The sequence below is a fragment of the Ovis canadensis genome, chromosome 4 (assembly GCF_042477335.2).
Source record: "Ovis canadensis isolate MfBH-ARS-UI-01 breed Bighorn chromosome 4, ARS-UI_OviCan_v2, whole genome shotgun sequence".
Lineage (NCBI taxonomy): Eukaryota > Metazoa > Chordata > Mammalia > Artiodactyla > Bovidae > Ovis > Ovis canadensis.
This window is the reverse complement of record NC_091248.1, coordinates 80,960,088-80,965,696: the sequence shown is the minus strand read 5'-3', so window position 1 is coordinate 80,965,696 and position 5,609 is coordinate 80,960,088. Positions and strand designations below refer to the sequence as shown.

The following is a 5,609-nucleotide window of genomic DNA, read 5'->3' as shown; positions in this document are numbered from 1 at the left end:
ATCTATCCAACCCATGGATCATATCCGGGTCTCTTGAGTTATAGGCAGATTCTTTACTGTGTGAGCCACAAGAGGAGCCCTGGCATTTTAATCCTGATACCTAAAAAGAAAGCATTCTACTTCTAATAGATATAGGGACACATACACTCACTGTTAACAGAGGCAATCCAGAGTTGACCAGGACTAGTTAATCCATGACACCAGGGCCTCTTCTTGTCTGTGGAGTGTGTAAAGGACTCTGAAGAGGTTCCAAGGCCAGGGACCAAGTGAGACCAAGTTGCTTAAGACACACTGTGTTTCTGAGAACCTTTCAGAGCTAGGTATAAAATATTCTGGATTATCTCTTCTTCTGTATAAGCTATCCTTGCTTTTCCCTCTGTCCATAAGAATAATCCGTATTGACTAAATTTCATGACACAAAAACAAATGGTTAATTTGCCCTCCCAGGCCATAGCCAGCGATTGGCCTTGTGTTCAGTGACACACAGGCTAGAGTTTGTTTCTATGCCTCATACCTTGTCTTATCTGTGATTAACTTCTGCTGTGATGGTGACAAAGAAAGGCTAAAGTTCTGAATTTTCAAGACTCTATTGTTAAGAAATCAGTTCAAGAGAAGGCTAAGTCTTTGGGCAGAATGACTAAAAGTCTCTAAGCCCCAGGTTTGCAAAGTTTAGTTAAAAAGGTAACATACAGGCTGCCCTGTCTGTAGGTTCCCATTCAGTAGGTCTAGGGTAGTGGCCTGGAATCAGTGTTTTAACAAACAAACCAGGGAGCTAAGTGTGGCAAAGGATCCAAGGAATCCTTTGGGAAACAGTTCTAGGACACATTTCATTCAAAGAGGATATAATCATTCACTTGCTCAGTGGAGCTTTTTCTTTTATTGCTTTTTTTTTTCAGCCAATAAAGGACAGTGTTTTTGTACCCTAGTGCTGAGAGGGAAGTGCATAAACTTCCAAATAACAGCTCATTTTCTGGGTATGTTTCAGTATGAAAAATGGGCCAAAGAGGAAAACCCTTAGCTGTGGAGAATTCCAGACGATTGGTGTGTGTGTGTGTGTGTGTGTTGAGGGGTGATAACCCAGTCATGCTAAAGATCCCAGAAAGGACAACATCACACATAGCCTTCAGAAGGACAAGGAATATACTAGGGCCATCAGCATGATGACCATAAATCTGGGCCGGGCAGTCACAGTAATTCAAGTTGCTTGGAATTTCCAGACAGTTCTGTTTTTATTGAGTGTACAAGTCAGCATCTCTTTTAAATGCTGCCTGAAAATACCAGCGCTCTGTCTGCCTGCCACGCTTCTCCAAGGTAACTGGCACCACGGTAGGGCTGTCTTCCTGGTTGTTTACGGGAAGGGAGCCATTCTGGTTGATGAGCACCTGAGCTGAACCAGTTGTTAAATACACTGAATGTCTTCCCTAACTCTGCCACTGCCTTGTGGGTAAGTTGTGACCATGGAGAGTCACAAAGAGTGAAGGGCATAAAGGATGCCTTGAGAAAGGGGAGCTGGAATCTGAGGCTCCTGGCAGAAAAGCAGGAAATATAGCTAAAAATACTTATGCTGTCCCCAGTGAATTGGGGAAACTAGGCCAGAGATGGCAAAGTTTCTTTAGGAGAATTAAAGCTGAAGGGCAGGTAGTGGCTCCCTGCCCTGAAATAGATTCGGAAACCAGTCTTGGCAGTGATCACCTACAATCATTGATTACTGATGTCTGCCAAGGGCTCAGGAAGGGGTATGTGTGTGAGGCATGCTTGTTAGCTGTGCTCGAGGGGACATGGGGCTGACCTTTTGCTGATCTCTCCTTTCAGAAAAACACACCAGCTTATTCTTTCTCCCCATGAATATACATGGCCATCTCCAAGCTGCTCAAATAAGAGATTTATAGTAGTTTAGGCAGAATCTCTCAGAGATATCTGGGCTAATGAGCAGTAAATGCCAGTCAACATATGTCTCTGAAAACTATGAACAGGGGACTCCCTTCAAGCTGGCTTTCCCTGTGTAGTCACTTATTCTCTTTGCAACAGATGTCCAATGTGTCAGGTTCCCCCAGGCCCTAGAACCAGCTGTCACCCTCAGATCCCCTGGAGTGGCTCATGACTGTGGTAGGATTCACATCTGTCACTCGGTTTCACACAGAAGACATGGTGGGTTATTATGAATTTCGACTGTGAAATCACGGGTACTTTCAGTCATAACTGAGGTCCCTGGAAACACCTGCCCCATCTGATGGTGTTGATGTTCCTGGTTGTGATCTGCTGGATGGATGGGCAATGGTGCAGAGGGTGTTCACCTTGCTTCCTTATCTCTCCACTGACTGCCTTTTCACCATTTTTTAAAATGAAAAATCCAGTTTCCTTAAATATTAAATAATCTTGCCTTCGGGGACACTCTCTTTTCTAGAAGGTGTATTGTCATTCGAAAACACCGGCCTTTGATAATAACATAGGGGATATAACCTATGTAACCAAATTTTCTACCAAGATTTTGCTTTGCAGTTTGACCTGACAGTGTTATGTTTTGGGCCTGTAGGGAGTTGATATACTGGTGGTACTGGCTTGTACTAGTTAGGGTTCTATGGAGAAACGAAACCAGTAGGATATATAGAGATATATATGAGAGGAGGGGCTTCTTTGGTGCTAGTGGCAAAGAACCCGTCCGCCAATGCAGGAGATGAGGGTTCGATCCCTGGGTCAGGAAGATCCCCTGGAGGAGGAAATGGCAACCCACTCCAGTATTCTTGCCTGGAGAATCCCATGGATAGAGGAGCCTGGCGGGCTACAGTCCATGGGGTTGCAAAGAGTCAGACACAACTAAAGTGACTTAGTATGTACGTATGCACATGTAAGAGGAGATGTATTATAGAAATTTGCTCCTGTGAATAAGGATGTTGAGAAATTTCACAGTCTGATCTGCTGTCTACAGACTGAGAACCAGGAAAGCTGGTTGGGTAATTTAGTCTGAATCCAAAGGCTACAGAGCCAGGAGCCTTGGATGTCTAAGGGAGGGAAGAGATGGATGTCCCAGCCCAAGGAAAGAAAATGATTTTTCCCCTTCCTCCAGCTTTTTGTCTTATTCAGTTCCTCAACGGATTTGGTGACACCCACCTGCCTTGGTGAGGGCAATCTTCTTTACACAGTCTACTGATTCAAATGCTAATCTCTTCTTTATACAGTCTACTGATTCAAATGCTAATTTCTTCCAGAAATAATATTTTACCAGCTATCTGGGCATTCCCTAGCCCAGTCAAGTTGACACATAAAATTAACCATCACATGAGTGGAGAGCACAGAGCCTTAAAAAATCATTAAGATTTAAAGAAATAATGGTATTTTTTCAGGTTTAAAAGAAGTAGTGAGTGATTTGGTTGTTAATGCTAATCATAGAAAAATGCCTTTGAAAAATCCTCTGGGGAAATACAGAGGAACATGCAGTAGGGTGTGGGGAAGACTCTGCGACTCTATGCGCTGTAGCCCACCAGGCTCCTCTGTCCATGGGATTCTCCAGGCAAGAACACTGGAGTGGGTAGCCATTCCCTTTATCCAGAGGCTCTTCCTGACCCACGGATCAAACCTAGGTCTCCCATATTGCAGGCAGATTCTTTACAATGAAACTTCCTCTTATATTCACATTTCTAAGCCACGAAGAACTTCCATGTATATACTGACAAATCACAAAAAAGAAAATAGAAATGGTACAGACATATTTGAAAAAATGTTCAAGGCTTTATCCCAGTTGGGGAGCAAAGAGTCATTGGCAGTCATGATCTCACAGCCACTTGGGGGTATTTAGAGCTTTAGCTATAAAAATGGGCAGGATTTTCCTTGATATCAGTGGTACCCGTCTGCTTTCCTGTGCAAACTGATACGATCCTGACCAACTGCTCAGAATTCATCCCCATGCAATTCGCAGGCGCCACTAGCAGAATACTTCTTTTCAAAAAAAAATTTCTTTATTTATTTTACTTGGAGGATAATTACTTTACAGTATTGTGATGCAGAGCATTTCTTTATAACAAGGTAGTCAACCGGTGAATTTCAAAACTGGGTCATGCTCTCTAGTTATCACTTGGTTCAAAATGTGAGCTGCAAAAACTGCAATAGCAAACTGGGATGGATCTATGAGTTTGCCACTGAAGACAGCCAATTTTATAAGCAAGGCCATGTGACCCTGAAAAGTGCTCTAGTTCGAGAAAGTGAGGGCTTTGAGGAGGAGCATGAACCATCTGATAACTCTTGAAGAAAAAGAGATAAATCCATCTTTTCCCAGGTCTCCTTCACTGGAAACAAAACTCTGCTTACACACATTGTCACCTCAGCATTAGAGTCCGATTCATGAACTGTGGACAGAGGTTATGAGAACCTATGATGGAATCTTTCTTACTTTTTTTAAATTTTCTATTTTCCATCCAACAGCAGTGTGTAGAGAGAATATTATGCAGATGCTGTTCTTTTTTTTCCCCTGTGTTTTTATCTTGAGGCAGAATAGTCTACCTGCAGCTACATGGTGGGCTATGGGAGGAAAAAAGTCTGTGCTATTAGAGTGAAAAAGTGTTTTATGGACATTTTGAAAGGAAAATGTGTCAAGAGCATGGTTTTTAAATTTTTCTGGGCTTCATTTTAAAACTAAAAAAAATCCAGTTATTTCACTTGATTTGCTAAGTTCAAAGAAGAGATCTGAATTTGTGGCCAGTGGGAAGGTTCAGTGTTAGTCTTCTCTATGTAACTTAAGCATGAAAATGAAAGTAAAAGTCTCTCAGTCGTGTCTGACTCTTTTCGACCCCATGGACTGTAGTCCATGGAATTCTCCAGGCCAGAATACTGGAATGGGTAGCCTTTCTTATCCCTAGGGAATCTTCCCAGTCCAGGGATCAAACCCAGGTCTCCTGCACTGCAGGCGGATTCTTTACCAGCTGAGCCACCAAGGAAGCCCAACTTAAGCATAGTAATATAAATAAAGTAATAGTTGGGAAAAAAGAAGAAATATTCAGCTTCATAAATGAAAGAAATACAGGTTGAATTAAGACTTTACTATTTTCAAACCATCAAAATAACAATGATTTTTCAACAATTTAACAATTCACTGCTAGTTAGGATGTGATATATATATATATATATGTGTGTGTGTATATATATACATATAACGATATTACATCCCATCATTAAGAAGATAAGTGATATGGACTTCCTGGGCATCTTTTAGCAGTACACTTCAAGAGACTTGAAACATTTCATCCATTGACAGTGTAATTCCATTTTTAGGGAAACATATTTCTTAGGGAAACAAAGCTTTATAACAAAAGATGTTTGTTACATCATTACTTAATATAGCAAAGAAAGAAGGAAGGAAAAAGGAAGAAAGAAAAGAAAGCTTCTACAAATAGCTTAAATGTTCAACAAAGTAATGATTCAGCAGATTATGCTATGTCTATGAAGTGATCTGGCTTCCCAGATGAAGCGGTGGTAAAGAATCTGCCTGCCAACACAGGAGACCTGGGTTCAATCCCTGGGTCGGGAAGATCCCCTGGAGAAGAGAATGGCCACCCATCCCAGGATTCTTGCTTGGAGAATCCCATGGACAGAGAAACCTGGCAGGCTAGAGTCTATGG

The 5,609-nt window shown here is 41.9% G+C and overlaps 1 pseudogene; it reads left to right on the top strand.

Moving 5' to 3' along the window:
* The first annotated feature begins 3,809 nt into the window (after window positions 1-3,809).
* Window positions 3,810-4,240, top strand: LOC138439384 (protein yippee-like 5; annotated as a pseudogene).
* Window positions 4,241-5,609: the final 1,369 nt, after the last annotated feature.